General features: G+C 42.3%; 1 protein-coding gene across 4 annotated transcripts in view; it reads right to left on the bottom strand.

The window, feature by feature from the left end:
* KALRN (kalirin RhoGEF kinase) overlaps window positions 1-17,197 on the bottom strand; it is a gene marked incomplete at its 5' end in the record, with an annotated part of 529,922 nt that overhangs the window by 125,070 nt on the left and 387,655 nt on the right. The gene's annotated exons all lie outside the window — the stretch shown is intronic.

Raw genomic sequence — 17,197 nt, forward strand, 5'->3', positions numbered from 1 at the left:
TTACCATCAAAATAGAATGAAAAGCGAGCGAGACCTCTCCTGTTAGTGATGGCAATGTGAAAAAGGTAAAAACTCTTTCTAATTCTGCCATCGTTCAGGACCCATTTAATACTCGCTAAACTGCTAATAGCTGCCATGATTTTATTTCATTTTCCTCAGTCATATAGACGCTGCCTTGGGACACTCAGAATCGCTTCTTTATTGTCCCCCATCAAGAATTTATCTTAAGGATTTAAAATCATTTCTCTTGGCTAGATTTATTTTCTCCTCTAAAGCTCAAAGAAATTTAGCAAGAGAGACCCAATCTGCTGTGATTAAAAAGAAAAGCTAAAAAAGTGTTCTAGCTCTTGCAATGTTATTTTATATTGTTTCCCATGAGGGGAATTATCTCCATTAATGGTGATTGCAAATCCCTGTGTACCGGGACATTAGCTTCCCTTATGCTTGTTACTGAAATGAAAGAAGACTACTAAAATATTACAGAGCTGCTTTATAAAGCACTTCTCCTATTAAGTCACTTAGCCTTACTTTTTACATAGGGATAGGGTGTCCAGAATAATTCTTTGGGGAATTTATCAGATATGACGTTAAGAAATGCAAAGGAAGGCCCCCATTCATTAGGATCAATTTTAGCAGTTACTATATTACTCGTATCAACAAAACTGCCAGGTTCATGGGTGCAAGTGGCCACCTTTCAGATCTGCACCCTTGGAGGCACATGCTGGTTCTCCTGAAACACAGCATTGCTGCTCTTTTTCTCTCACAGCAACCAAGGATTGGGAACCAGCAGATGGAAAATAAGTTGTATATTTGTTTAGAAGACATCCGCTTTAGCCCAGCTCTTACTGAACTATTTTTATTCGTTTATCCTCCCTCCTCCCAAAGTGAAAGCATTCAAAGGCTGGAGGCAAATCCTGCTACCACCGAAACAAAACCCCGAGCAGCCAATGGATTCCTGAAGGGCTGGATGTGGCGTGGAGCTGTGAGATGCTCAAAGCCAGATATTCACCTGATGCACAGCGAGGTAGTTTCCTTGACCCGATGAAACAAACCTGACTTACATTTCATCCTGTTTTCTTCCCATTTCTTTAAATGACTTATCTTTTCTGCCTTGCATCTCTGACCCCAGCAGCTGCCTAACCGGGTGCAACAGCTCTCATCATCCCTTTCCTCCCTCTTTGCAGTACCACATAACTAATTGCATTTCAGCTTCAACAATGTTATCTTTTTTGTAGAAATGTGCAGCCAAGTGCTCATAAATAACACATAGGCATCACACAATGGGAGGGTCAGAAAGGATCAACTCGATGAGCTTGAGAAAAGGTTGATTTTTAAAGTCCGTTCTCAGTCCTCAAGTTTCTCTCCTAGAAAGCTTTAAGTGCGGAGGTTTCATAAAGGCAAAAGGTACCAAAGGTTCAGTTACTGGGGGAGCAGCACAACTTCAGGGTTGGAAGAGAGTTTCTGCAGAAGAACTGCATGTAGCACTAAGACCAGGACCTCTGAAAGAATACAAAACCTAAGAGATTTCAAAAGACAACCCACAAAAACAACCCCGGAAGGTCTGCTTCACACCTTTGTTGTAGTTCAGCCGCAGAGGGCGGGGGGATGCAGCCGTAGTCTGCTCAGCCATCGCAACAAAAGCCAGAAGGTGAATCATGAACCAGGCAGCCCTCAGCTCCTAAACTGTACCCTGCGGTCAGCAGCTGTTTAAGCCAGTACAAAGCTGGGGGAAGGTGCCCCCCCCAGAAGGCTGGGTCTGCTGCTGGGGAGGTATGGGGGTAGCAGAGACTGGGTGCTTCCAGCCTTCAAATTGCCCCAGCACGCACCGGCAGCCTGCACAGCGGCGGATCCTCTGTGATGTGCGGTGCCCAGATGTGAAGGCAAAGACCAGCCAGCTGAATGCCACTTTTCCCATGTTATATGTAGCAACTGATATGGAATATGGCCTTTTACCTTTCTAAGGAGAATCAGTTAAATTCATATGAAAATCAGCTCTCACTGCGTTATCTGTAGCAAGCCAGAAAGCTCTGTGTGTGTTTCGATTTATTTTCTTCTCTCTATAAATGCCACACTTCTAACTGACGGTTTAACAACTCCAACTCCAATTTTAAAGGAACATCACGTGGTTTGGTTAAGGAAAGTGTTCCTTCCCTCGGGTAGACCCCCTGCTGTCCTTTTCTATTGACTCCTCACGATCACGCAGTAAATATCAACACTGGAAAACTTCTAGAAGTAATAACGCCAACGGAGGCCCGAGACCTGTGGGGCACAGCTGGTCCCCGCCCTCGATTCTTCCTGCAGCCTCTGCAAGCTGAGAAGGCTCAGCACCTCGAGAGATGGTGCCCTAAAGACACGACAACAAACCCAACCGCCTCTTGTGAAAATAAATAACCACTAGCTGACACACAGCTTTCCTCCACGAGAATGGAAAATACGCATGTGTGGTCCAGCCATGTTCTTTCAATAGTTGTTTATTTGCAAGCACGGTCAGGAAGTGATGCTGTAGCGTCAGGAAAAATGAACCCAAGGAGAAAAGGGGTTGTGGAGCCGTGCCATACGTTTCACACCCCTCTATTTCTCGCCCACACGCATTTGAGGAGGGCGAGTTTGATTTCAATTGTTGGTGGGTTTATAATTAATGCGAGATCCAAACAGAAAAATAAAGTTGGTCTGGAGAGCAGCAGCACTGTGATTCTGGAAACAGAGGCTTGGGGAAAGCTTTGGATGTCTCTCTCAGCTGTAGGTTGCCAGTAGCAAGGCATGCATGTGGTTTACAAGGTGGGGAGAATGCTGACTGCAAGGCAGGGAAGTGCCTCCTGGGGCATCCTGCAGCAAAAATACTTGGCTCCAGAATAAATCCTGCCTCAGATCACTGAAAAGACCGTAAGCTTGTGGACTAGCAGAAGCAACCAGAATAGCCCAACCCATAACCTAAAGCCCTTTCTTCCCTACTTGACCTAGGGGTGAGAAGAGGTAAACTATCACTGGAATCTAAGGGGAAAAAGAAAACAAAAAAATGATACATTGTGTGGTGCAATCTCTTCCTCAGGTCCCCCAACATCTAACGTCTCCGTTTCTCAGGAAAGCCTTCGCCTCCCTCAGCTGCCTGCCCAGCTCTGTGCTTCCCTGTGGTTTGCCCTCCATGTTCCTCTGCCGCCTTCTATTGCCTCCCAGTCCAGTACGTATGTTCTTGTGATGCTTCGTGGTCCTCCATGCTCACAGCTGTACTCAACAGAAAGACTGAGGTAGATGTGGCCTTGCTCAAAGTTTTAAAATCAATTAACTCACGGTGTCTGCACCCTTTTGCCCATAATCAGGCATTGCACCTTTTATAAGGCCACACCATAAAGGCCTCTTCCCCATGAGTGTGTGAATGAGTGTTATATAGGTTTTACATACAAGTTTGGATGGAGAAATGGGTACTAGCAGACAGCAACCTGAAGAGAGGAAAAGTACGAGCTGAGATGGTAGGTTGTGAAATTTTCCCAAGAACTGATCAGCTCTGGAGACAAGTTTCCCCAGCAATTGATAAATTGAGTGCACCAAGGGTCAGACGAATTTGGACGAGGCCAACAGCACACACTAAGATCAACAACTAGTTGTATAACTCAGACTACAACCAACAAGGCAGTGACTGCTCTGTGCAAATATACACATACGCTTAATGAAAGAAAGGACCCTCCAAGACTTTCTGAACACCTAAGAGCTACTGCATACCAGTGCAACCCTCCACTCCTGAAGCAAAGGTGTTCTTACAAATATTGGCTGTGATCTGTGTTTTTCTGACTCAATCCCCTATATGAAGAAAAAGGAAATTTGCAACTCTTTCCCCCTCTTTCACACAGTTTTGTTTCCAGTATCAAACTCCTTGCTAATATTAACTTTGAACTTGGATGATCTCCAATGTCCTCTAACGTCCTTGATTAAGGAACTCTCACGGTGTAGCTCAAAGACCTGTTCTTAACACTAATTTCTGAGCACACTCGAACTTTTCTTCCTTTCTAGACAGTTATTCTGTGTTATCCTTATATGCCCTTTATAGCTGAAAGCATGCCATTCCAAGGTTTTCTAAGTTTTTTCAACAAACCTGGCACTTTACAGCTAATAAGCATTAACCACACAAAAATGATGAATTCTAAAAGGAAAAAAAAATTTGCCAAGAAAACATATTGTTCCTCCAGAGGGATATATTTAATATTGTACAGCCAAATCAAACAAACACGCTGTAATCACCAGAATGAAACCTCAGGAGCAACTCAAAACAACAGCACAGGGTAAATAAATATGAACTCAAGTTCTCTGAAGAACAGGAGGAGAATGATCAGGTTTAGATGAGGAACAGCTTCGTGCTTAATGACAACATGGAAGGTAGAGCTTAAGATGAAACAAACAAAAGACATACTCTTCTTTAGAACAAGTTCTGAATCCTGCTTGCTCCTTTCTTTCTAGGTCTAGCACTTTAGACGCTAGTGCCTGGCCCAAGAATGGCTACAGAAGCAACCCCAGAATACTGATGGACACTTCCTATTCTATTTATGTCCTCACTTTGGGGGGACCATATAGTCTATCCACTTTTAATTAACACTTTCATCCCTTTTATCAGGAGAAAAATTCGCAAAACCAGCATGACGCTGAACCGGGAGCATCTAGTTCACATCTTGAGCAGGCTTGTTGACAAAGTGTTGCTCAGACCTTTCAGACCATAGGTCTCAGCAAGTGCCAGTGTTCCCTCATGAGATGTGACCAGGCAAGCAAGTCTGAGGGCAGCCCCAGGAATCACTTCACCAGTGTCATAGCCCAATACTGGCATTCTATGCTGTACAAGTGAAAAAGGAATTGTTCATGAAAGTGAACAGGAATTGTGAAAAGGAATTGTTCGTGTGAAAAGTGAAAAGGAATTGTTCATGAGGGGAAAGGGGAGGAATTAGTGAAGAGTTTACAGGTCACTGAATGTTAATTTTGATAAGCAATAATGAGGAAGTGGCCTTTAATGCCTTACAGTTCAGCTTGCACTCTCATTAGCATATATTTAGAGAAAAAAGGAACTCAGCCACTTGATCTGTTAATATTTTTGTCTAACCATTACAGGTGGAATCTTGCTGGAAAAAAATACTATTTTTGACTAACATGAATCAATTTTAACTGTTTCCCATTCAGTCAAAGATCAATTTAGATCTAGAAGCTCCTCTGCCATTTGAAGTTCCACTCAGTTTCTAATGTAGCATAAATGGCAACAAATCTTTGACATCTGACTCTTTGAAAATCACAGCACATTTATAAAAGTCAAACAACAGCTGGTCTCTCTTTAGAGCTGAAAAACAGAATATCCTTTAATTCTTCTGTGCAAATCAATAATTTATTTGAATCCTTCTATTCTAAAATTTACTAAACTTGGGTTAGTGATGTCTTTGAAAGAAAGACAGGGATTTTACTGCATTTCCTTCCTTCTTATTCTGTTTGATTGCATTAAACTGATTCACTTAAACATCCCCATAAATTAAACATCCTCTTTCTTCGCAGCAGGCATTAAAACTTTTTTTTTTTTTTGTTTGGTAATATAGATTTACTGATATGGAGCATGATTTATTTCCTGTCATTTAACACCAGTGTGGTCCACAGCTGAGTTTCAACCGTCTTTACATTCTGCACCTTAATGTCGCACACTTTAAAATTGCAGCCATCCCGTCTGAGCAGGATCACATGTTCTCCAGAAATGTTTTGTAATTGAGAGATACCACATTTGCTGTGAATTTAGGATAATTGTTATATCAACTAAGACAACCTTTAGCTGTGTGCCTTGCGCCTGTAAGGGGAATGTGTTCATCAGCACATCAGTATAGAATCTGATTTTCACACTGCTTGCAGGAATGGGAAGGACATATCAAGTGGGCTGCCACAGAAATTACACCGAAGTACCCTTGCACTTATGTGTTGACCTTTGGTATTCAGAGCTGCAACGTTCTCAGGAGAACTTCAGCCTGAAGGAGTCCCGTGCACTTCTTTTATCATAGAGGGACTTGTATTTTCAAATGTTACCGATTTACTTATTTTCCACCAAAGATGCATTAGATTGAAATGATCTCAGGATAAGACTGAAAGCAGACTGAATGCTGATTCTTATTTCCTAAATGAAAAAAATAATCTATGAAAATCAATAACAAAAGTTCTTTATGAAATGGATAGCAATAGAACTGAAAACTTACAAAAGAACGCACTTTATAAAAGAAGTAGAGCGTATGTTATCTGCCCTGGGTGTAACTGCCAGTTATGCATGGACGAAAATGCTGAAAAGAAATCTTTGAAGAATCTCTTTCCCTAGGAGTGCACTTTCAGGGACTTTCAGTTGGATCTCTTCTCAGCATCTGATCACCCAACTGAATCTGGATTCATATCTGCAGTTATTATAGCTGCAAATAATAATCTGGGAAAGGTGTTAAGAAAATATCTGCTGCTTCTACACTGGTCTGGAAGTAAACCTGTGAGTACTGACCAGTTACCCTTCACAGACCACCAGAGGAATGGCTTTCCTTTGGGGACAGAATTGCGTCCAAGCATTTTGAGAGCAGAGGTCCCACTAAAGTTCAATAGCATTTTCAGAAATCCTATCAGAGATAATTAAAATGCATGGCAAATTTCATGCCCGCCTTTTATGAGTTTATTTCCCGTGAATATTACCCAATGAACAATATGATTTCTATTCCCATGGGCACTACAGATGTTCCACATTTCCAGATATTCATTCATTTCTGTTCATGAAATGAAACCCCAGGCTGCTCCACAGTCAGCAAACTCTCCATAGGCGGGAACTCTCCACAGCCAGCTTGGTTTTGGTTTTGTTTTGGTTTGGTTTTTTTTTCCTTTCAGAATGCACTAGGCACATTATAAACAATTACATTGGGATTAATTTTTTTTTACATGATATACTTAAAAATCTGACACTATTCATTTTACCTTAAATGTCGTTTGAAGTGAGAAAGAAAGAACCCCTTGCAAAGCTTATGCCACCTTTTTTCCTTTGCTTTGGCTTTGCTATATTTTCCACAGTGATGAAGCCAGGGTTGTTAAAAAACTCAGATCTCTGGGAAATTTCTTCCTAAAATTCAACTCTCGGATAAAAAAAGGAGGCCTTTGGTGAAATTCATTTACTGTCATCTTCTCTCAGGTAGGTGCCGGGGGAATTTTCCAGGCATGCAACAGATAAGGGTCCACTACACGGTTAAGACTTTAGACAAAGTTCCTGAGGAGTTACTGTGAAGTTTGCAAGTGCTTGCAACAGAAGTGATGTTTCAAAAGCAGCTGCTCATGTTTTACTTTACATATACACCTTTTCTGAGAAAGCTCTTCGAAACAAGACAGCCTGTCTTTAGTGCTGCCTCCACACACAGCTGCAACAAATACTTGCTGGAAACAACCGAAAACAAATGTCCCTACTCTCAGCAGCACTTGCACCCTTAACAGATCACTTCTCAGAGGTAAACCTCTTGATCAACTCCTTGTTACATTTAGAAACAGGTGCTGGAAAAGACAGATAACATGTAATTCAAGCCAGGATTAAATCTGCCTGAAAACCAAGGTTGGCAAGAATTACGTTTTTCTTTCTTTCGAAACCTGGCTCCAATCCAGGGAAGACCAAAGTCAATTTTTTCAAAATTCTCAGAGGATAAAAGGGCCAAAGGCCCCAGAATTGTCCTGGGAGATTTGTGTCGTAGGCAGTGTCAGTATCAATACCTGTGCTGAGGACCTGGAGATCCTGTGCTACACATTATGCATCCAAAAAAAGGGCTGTCAACTGATTCCGCTTGTAGATGACAGGTGGATGAATTCCTGTAAAGCTGCCAGTCAGAGTGACCAGTTTACAGACAAAAAAAGGCAATGTAAGACCTATCATCCAAGTCCCCAAAACAGATATTAAGTTATACCAAGGCAGAGCATAGGCCTGGCCCCGGCTTTCTGAGCAAGGGACAGATATAACTATTCGGATCGCGTCTGGGATTCAGAGTCTCCCGTGAGTGCCTGTGCAACTTTGCACAATGAGTCAAATAAGGTGTGTGTAGCACTTCAGACCTGGGATGACCTCATTTGGAAACCTAAAGATGTAACTTAAACCTTTTCTGTTTGAGTGTGTTATATTTCACTGCGAGATCCTCAGGTTTTTGTTGGTTCCCCCTCTCAAAAGACTGAAAAATCTTGAACGGAGACAGGTAAGCAAAGTCCTGCAATTCAAAAGTTGGAACATTTCATGATGCTGGCAGTGCTGCATTCCAGGTAAAAAATACAGGAAGCACAGGGAAAGTCCTTACTTATACTTAGGAAGGTGGGGGGGAGAGAAGCGCCACAGTAATATTACTGAGCATGAACGATTAGAAAGGCAAGTTCATGTCAAAGACGACATGGCCAGAAGAGATAAAACAGTCTTATTTTATCAGCTCCAAGTGTCACTTCAATAACCTCAGTTTCAGGGTACTATTCACAATGAAAAAAAAAAAAAAAAAGAAACACATATTTGTGTATTTTTCCCAGGGAAGAGTTGAATTTACAGAGGACCTAGCTAAGACTCAGAACAAGAATTGAGAGGCAGTCTCCCAAAGCCTAAGGAAATTTGAAGACACACCATTAGAGAGAGAGATATGTCAGCTCCTGGCTGAACAATTTGTTTCCTTGATAAGATAAACATTTTGCTACTACATGACAGTATCTTGAAAATAGTTAACAACCTATAGCTAGTGAGCACTCGAGAAGGCTAATTAAAGTGCCAAAATGTTTTATGTCAGGGTTTTTCTTTGCCAGCTATCATGTTCTCCCTTTTCCACAGGTGAGGGCAGTAAGAACTCAGTGTGACAACTGCACTAATGCTAGGCAGCGTCCAAGCAATAGAAATATATCCTCTGGGGTCATAATTCACTCCTCTTTTCTTTATAGTATCTTCACAGGAAAATTTCACTTATCAGTCAGCAATCGTTTTCTTTTACATAAATTTAATTTTACTTGTGGTACCATAATTCATCAGTCACTATAAGGAAACAGCACTCCGGACACTACACTACTCAATTCTGACACATCACTTGCCTGGACGGAATCAGTGCAGAATAACCACAACAGTACTTACATAAACGAGACCAAATCAATCCCTTCCTTTGCCCTTTGGAAACTCACAGTTGCTAAATCCAATCTAATTTCCTCAAAGTAAAATATATATAGGTTGGAGGAAGAACTCTCTTCCTGTCAATGTCCAGCCTCACCTGTCAAACAACTCAATATGCATCACCTTTCACAGGGCTCCAGAAACCAGAAAGATTTCTAAAGAAATACTCCAGATTCTGTATTAAAGTGACTACCTGCTTTACCACCCACTTCACATTCCTATGATCGTGGTCTCCCTTAGCTCTGCCATAGCCAGTTCATATCATACCTTTTGAATTCCTTCACATCAGCTACAACCTATAGCAGCCACTAACCACTGGCAGAGTGACTTTCTGCTGACGGGTGTTTTCTATTTAGTTCAGTTCCACTGCTCAAGTACTGCCTAGACTCCAGTCCGTGGCAATACATGTTTTGACCATACAAAAGCACTGCTGGGGGTCAACAGCTCTTGTCCCTTGAAATTCCTCCAGTCCTGCAGTAGAATGTGTCTCTTGCACATGACTCAATACAGAACTCGCTGGCAGAGATGGAAAAGGTGGAAACTCGGATCATGGGATGCACACATTGTGCCATAGTAATGTCAGAGGGATAGAGGACTTGGATCGCCAGCTGTGTTACTACTTTGTAAGAGCCGAGAGATGATTTAAAAAACCCTAGTACCGGGGGTTCAAAGGAAAAAAATGCTTCAGGAAAGAAAGTATATAACTGAAAGGTACAGAATACTTTAATAGCATTGAAGAGAGACAGAGAGCTGCTATATAGTTTTTAGTTCTGACTGGTGTATCAGCTCCCTGGCTGAGAAACTAAGTAGAAATTAAATTATCAACTCAGTCTGAGCAAGAGTGCTCTTGTCAGCAAAATTAATGTATGCATTTGCCTTATAGTATTGCTTTTAATTTCTCTGTGCCTTTAATTCCCTCTCTGAAAATGGGAATTTCTCTCATTTTTATCCAAGGTCTGCATTTTCTGTATTTGACAAAGTAATGTTTCATATTGACATCTTTTTTTTTTTAATGTCCCTTATGTTGCTGTTCTTATTTCAAGGGGATTTTCATTGAAAGATTATTATTATTTCATTATCTTGTAGTAAATGCTTTCATTTCTTTAATTGAGCTTTTCCAAGTCATGCAACCTTTGAGAGGAGCCTTAGGCTTGCTGCTGATTCCAGGTCAGTCTGAGAGCACAGAAGAGAAGACCATTATTAGTACCTGTCGTGGTTTAGCCCCAGCCAGCAGCTAGGACCATGCAGCCGCTCATGCAGTTCTCCCTCTTCCCCCCAGAGGGCAGGGAGAAGAGGAAGAAAAGGAGGGGAAAGGGAAAGGAAAATACCTCGTGCATTGAGATAGACAGTTTAACAGAACAATACCAGAATAATAATGACACAAATCACTCTCACCACCCAGTGAATTGGTACCTTTCCTGAGCAGTGATTGCGAGCCCCCACCCACCAGCTAACCTCCATTTATACCCTGAGCATGACGTCTATGGTACAGAATATTCCATCGGCTATTCTGTTGTTCTGCCTATGCTCCTTCTCAGCTTCCATGGGAAGCTGAAAAAAGTCCTTGAAAAGAATAAACATCACCTAGACACAACTAAAACAATATGCGTTATTGACATTCCTTTCACAGCAATCACTAGAAAGAAAATTAACTCTTTCCCAGCTGAAACCAGGACAGTATCAAACCCAGAAAAATCTATGGTGGGATCAGCTTTAAGATCCAGGCAGAGCTGATGTACAATGCTGGTAGTATGAGGGATCATGGTCCCAGTGCTAGCATGCTCCAAGGGGCTAGTTCCACTTTCAAGTGGCTAGAGAGTTTGGCTCAAGTGCAAATACAAATTTGCAACTAGACCCTACTGTGAAGTGCCTATGCCTTCACGTCAATGCAAACCACCTGGAACCCTGCCTTCTGTTTGCAGGATCCATGTCCTCTGGCGGGGAGAGCAGGGCATGCACTGTGCTGGGCTGTTAGGTCGGTTTTACACTAGCGTGAGAGAGAAGACTTTTGTCTCAGTGGCATTTAGGGAATGATGCTGGATGGTCAATGATTACTGGCTGGCTGGTCGCACTCAAAGAGTTGCGGTCAATGGCTTGATGTCCAAGTGGAGAGCAGTGATGAGTGGCATTCCTCAGGGGTCAGTACTGGGACCTGTACTGTTCAACATCTTTGTCGGTGACATGGACAGTGGGATCAAGCGCACCCTCAGCAAGTTTGCCGATGATACCAAGCTGTTTGGCAAGGTAGACATGCTGGAGGGGAGGGATGCCATCCGGAGGGACCTGGACAGGCTGCAGAGGTGGGCCCAAGCCAACTTCATGCAGTTCAACAAGGCCAAGTGCAAGGTCCTACATCTGGGTCAGGGCAATCCCAAGCACAAATACAGGCTGGGCGGGGAATGGCTGGAGAGTAGCCCTGAGGAGAAGGACCTGGGGGTGCTGACTGACGAGAAGCTCAACATGAGCCAGCAATGTGTGATCGCAGCCCAGAAGGCCAACTGTATCCTGGGCTGCATCAGAAGAAGTGTGGCCAGCAGGTCAAAGGAGGTCATTCTGCCCCTCTACACCACTCTCGTGAGAGCCACCTGGAGTACCGCATCCAGCTCTGGAGTCCTCAACATAAGAAGGACATGGACCTGCTGGAGCATGTCCAGAGGAGAGCCATGAGGATGATCTGAGGGCTGGAGCACCTCTCCTATGAGGAGAGGCTGAAAGAGTTGGGGCTGTTCAGCCTGGAGAAGAGAAGGCTCTGGGGAGATCTTATTGCAGCCTTCCAGTCCCTAAAGGGGGCCTACAGGAGAGCTGGGGAAGGACTTTTTACTAGGGCATGTAGCGATAGGACGAAGGGGAATGGCTTTAAACTGGAAGAGGGCAGGTTTAGATTAAACATTAGGAAGAAGTTTTTCACTCTGAGGGTGGTGAGGCACTGGCACAGGTTGCCCAGAGAGGTTGTTGAGGCCCCATCCCTGGAGGTGTTCAAGGCTAGACATGGCCTTGGGCAACCTGGTCTAGTGGGAGGTGTCCCTACCTATGGCAGGGGGGTTGGAACTCGATGATCTTCAAGGTTCCTTCCAACCTAAACCATTCTATGATTCTATGCCAGCCATCACAACCAGGAGCTCCCTACTTGCTGGAGTCAGGTTTCCAACTCCCACTGCTGGAAGCAAGTTGCTGAACTCCAGCTGATAGAATCAACAGTTTCAGAGAAGGGAGTATTTGTAAAATTCCTGCTCACCTTAGTGTACTTAATTTCTTTACAAGCTGCCTGGTCACAGTGGGATCTTTGGCTTTTCAACTTTGGTTTTAGGCACTTTAATTTCAACACTTAATTTCCAGATTAATTTATACTGGGAAGCAATGATTGACTACTTTGTATTGTATGTGTTGATAGTGGCATCTAGTAAACGTAGTGATTTTCCTTATGTTTTCCTTGTGAGGTATGTAACAGAACAAGTCTCCCTTACTGTTGAAAGAGCAGGCATTTCCAATTGGGAATTTTGGGTTTTTTAATCAGCACAAATTAACACTAGGCAATAGTTCAAAGAAATATTACCTATTTAGAAAAACTTGCAGCATGTTGGTGCACAACATTATGGATTTCAAAACCAAAATGATTAGTAGCCTCAAGGAAGAAAGTGGGGGATTATGGCACTTCTCATATCTATGTTACTTGGAAAGGAAACTTCCAAGGACATGAGAATTTTCCCTAATGAAGAATCTGAAGCTGTACTTCCTGCATCAGATCCTAACTTCTGCTTCAGTAGCAATATCACAGGGAGAAAGCTATTTTGCCTTGATTAGAAGCCCTTCAAGAAAAGGGAATCTGCCACTAGATGACTTGTTCCAACAAGCCTTAATTCAAAAATCTCCCCTCTTATACCAATTACCTTCAATTAGAAAAATTATTATTCCCAGATTTTATATAATACCACCAATGTGGAAGAGGTCAAGATCTCAGTCTCATGACTGCTGAAAGATGAGCTGAGTCCAGTATCTAATGGAAAAAATAAAAGTATATCATGTATATTTATTTTTTAGAGAGTAAAACTTTTTGGTTCACATTTCAGAGCTTTTTTCCACATCCAAAAATAACAGGAGGAAATGAGAACTGCTCTCCTCAGCAGTCTGCAAAAGCCAACAAAAAAAAACCTCATTAGAAGATGGACCAGTATCGCCAGAAACAGCTGTTTTACAAGCCAATAGATCAATGGGCCTAACAAATGAGAATGCCCTGCATTCTAGCATTTTCTTTATGCAATTCCCCACTGCTTTGAATCCAAATACAAAGACTGAAATCCTGACTGCCGTGAATTGAATAGGGCAAGGATTTCTCCCTAAGGAGAGGTTTCTGGATAGCATGCTGAAGAGGGCTTACTGTATAGAACAAAAGCCGTCTAGTGCGCCTTTCGGAAAAGGATGAAGAAATTTTGCATAGTAGGTTACCTAGGACCTGACTCAATGGGAATTATACTGATTGTAATAGTATTCATTATCTATTGATTCTTTAGCACTGAGCCCAGTTCATGAACCCACTTTTTCCCTCTATATGATACTTTCCTAAATGATAATCCGAATAATTATTTTTTGGTGTATGAAATATTTTAGATTATAGATTGCATATAGAAAAATTGAAATGGAAAAATAAACAGTTTATATGTCCTCTCTTTCTTTCCTTTTACAAAGGTGCAGATTTTACAGACCTTACTTGAAGTCTGTGTTTCTACTGTACAGTATTTAATGAAAGTTAAATGTTTGAGCCCAGGGATAATTGCTTTACATAATTTTTGAGAGAGAAAAATCAAAGAAAATTAAAGAAGGACTAAGATCCAGATTTAAGAAGCTACTTAAACAGGTATTTGATTTAAAAGACAGGAGTAATCTCTTTTTTTTTTTAAACAGGCTTGGACATTTTATTTATTTTTTTTTAATCTGAAGAATCTCATATAATCACCTGACCACTGCGTGCAGCCAAGAAAGCCTGAATAACTAAAGACTTAGTAACACTTTTGGAGTCAGGCATATAATTAAGAATATTTTCAGAGGAGAGTCCACTACCACAGAGATTGCTGTGAATTTCATTCACTACAAAAACATGGCTCTGAATTTGGGTCTGTATCCTATAACTAATGTTTGCAAGAATTCCCCATCCCCCCCACCCCGGCCCTGCAAATTCCTAATACAAACACGAAAAAAACCCAAAACAAACAAGTGCAATGTGCCATCAGATGTAATTTGCAATGGCATCCAACATGTGGGTGACGGAGCAGAACTAGGACTCAGCTCTTCTGGCCCCCAGTCAAGTGCTCTATCCTCTGCGCCAAATGATGCCCCTGATAAATGTTATGGCTAGGTTCAGCTGTCTTGAGAGAAAGCAAAATCCTTGCTGAATTTACAGTAACGTTATCATATTCCCGCTTAACAACCTTCTGCCTTTTCACGAGTTTGAAATGCAAAGGTAAAGCTTTGCTCTAGGGCTGCACCCTGATGAGAGAGGAGACAGAAATCGCTACTCGCAACCCAGAAGGAGTTGGCTCACACATAGGTTGACAGAAATACATATGACTTGAGGCATAGTAGGAGTGTTATTAAGCAGAAGTGCTACTTGAAATAGGGAACCTTTGAGAGGTTGTGGTTTTCTTTGTCTAAAATGTTGGTTGGCATTCTTGTCTGAACATTCAACTAATGCGTTAGGTAATCCTCGGGTGTAATAGAATCATAGACTTGCTGAGGTTGGAAGGGACCTTTAAGATCATCAAGTCCAACCATTAACCTACACTGACAAAAACCACTTCTAAACCATGTCTCCAAGTACCACATCTACCCTTTTTTTAAACACCTCCAGGGATGGCAGCTCCACCATTTCCCTGGGCAGCCTATTCCAATGTTTAATAACCCTTTCAGTGAAAAAATGTTTCCAATCTAAACCTCTCCTGACATAACTTGAACCCATTTCCTCTCATCCTATCGCTTGTCACCAGGGAGAAGAGGTCAGCCCCCACCTCTCTACCACCTCCTTTCAGGTACTTGTAGAGGGTGATAAGATCTCCCCTCAGCCTCCTCTTCTCCCGGCTAAACAACCCCAGTTCCCTCAGTCGTTCCTTAGCAACGACTAAATCATTTCCTTTGTCCTTTCCCTAAATCATAGCAAGATTTAGGGAAAGGACAAAGTGTGTCAGCTAAATCTTTGAATTCTGTTGCCTTCAGAGAGTAATATCAACTCTGGAACGTTACTTGAGAATTGTTTGTGGCACTGAGATAATACATGGGTGGTCCCAGTGCAGGATTAGCCTGCTGCCACGCTGGCACACTGCTAGCACTGCAAAGCTCTTTGCATGCGTTTGCAAATGAGGCTGCTGTGAACAGCCAGAGCTTTTAAAGGCAGGAACTCTTTCTCATGGCTCCTCTGGACGGAGAGCTCACTGGGGCACACAGAGAGGTCACCCAGGGAGGCTACAGCTGTGAAAAAACTCAGAGCCTGAATATGAACTCCTGGGAAAAACTCTGCTGACTACCCTGAAGTTAAATAGGCAGCGAAACCACTATTTGCTGAACACATTACCTAGCGGTGCTGTTATCAGTACCAGGCGCGTTAATTATAGCATATATGTTACAGCGTTTACCAAGCGCTATCAGCTGCACCAAGAAACCTCAGCCAGAGAGCACGATATGGTACAGTCTTCCCGTGCCGATAACTCAGTACCAGACTACGCGGGCAGATAAATCTTCCCAGTGAAACGAGATTCACTCAGACCATCCTAGAAGGTAAGCACAACTACACACTGAAGGAAAAAAATCCCATTTCAAAGTTGGAGGGTAAAATAACTTGGAATAACAGGCAATTGTTCCCATGTGGTGAAACGTCACCACTGGGGGTCTTGTGTCTTGTTAGGTCGTTGCACAGCTTTGTGATCTGCTAACACAGAGTCCCCTCACAGCAGATGCTAACACGCGCTAAGGGCTTCGTGCAAGCAGCGTAAGAACCGATGTCTGACCTGAGACTGAACCCAGGTGTGCCTCCATGCGACTTCAACAGGAAGTAAGACAACTCAGCTCCATCTGTCATTAATTTGGGTAACATTGTGTAGAAAAACTGAGAAAGAACTATAAAGCAATGCATGGAGTTCATTTTCCTTGGAGCAAAGACACAGCACTGCAGCACTCTGGGAGCTAAATTCTCCACAGTATTCTGGCATTAACATCAGTGACAACAAGGAAACTCTTCAGCAGGAATTGCCTCGCTATCTAAGGATGATACACCAGTTGCTGAGATTCAGCAAAGCACACACGAGTCTAAGCTTTAGCTGTACACTGGAATTTGTTTCTGTTAAACGTATATAAGGATAGAGGAACACACAGATAACCTTAAGTTAGCAAGTGAAGCTACTCACCTTAAAAAAGCAAAAAACACAACACAACTCTAGAACTGATTTAGCCTTTCCCCAGTGGTAACAATTTTTTCCCTGTACAATTAGGTGCTCAATTTATCTTGCCATTCAGTTCACACAAGGTTTTGGATAGAAATTCCTATAACCCTTTCCAGTCTTGCACCCTTAAACCAACTGCTGCCATGATGGGCTGTCTTTCAGGGTACATCCTGATCATCTCCTTTGCTATTGACACTATAGATCTTGTATGCAGCTACAGCATGCAGTATGGAACATCTGACCTAGACCTTGCCCGTCTACCATAATTCATGCAACTGAGTCAATGGGCTTGGGGCAAACGAGCAAAGCTTATGCAAACGCTTAAAATTAAGCATGAGCTCAATTATTCTACTAAGTCAGGGCCTTTCTCAGGAATGATAAATGTGAAAAACATGGAAAAGCAGGATGAGTCCATGTGGTTTGAAGACATAAGAAAGTAATTCTTTAGCATCGGGAAAAGTATTTGCATACATTACAGTGGCCTGTGGATTGTGAGGATTAATACTTTTCTAATGCACATTATTGGTCAAAAAAAGCAAAAGCATGGGAACATACCTTCAAGGTAAATACAAAAGGAGGGTCTTACAAAGGTAACTTATTTGTAATTAACTCCTATTTCTGAGCTCAGCTT

This window comes from Vanellus vanellus (assembly GCF_965231255.1).
Source record: "Vanellus vanellus genome assembly, chromosome: 5".
Classification (NCBI taxonomy): Eukaryota; Metazoa; Chordata; class Aves; order Charadriiformes; family Charadriidae; genus Vanellus; species Vanellus vanellus.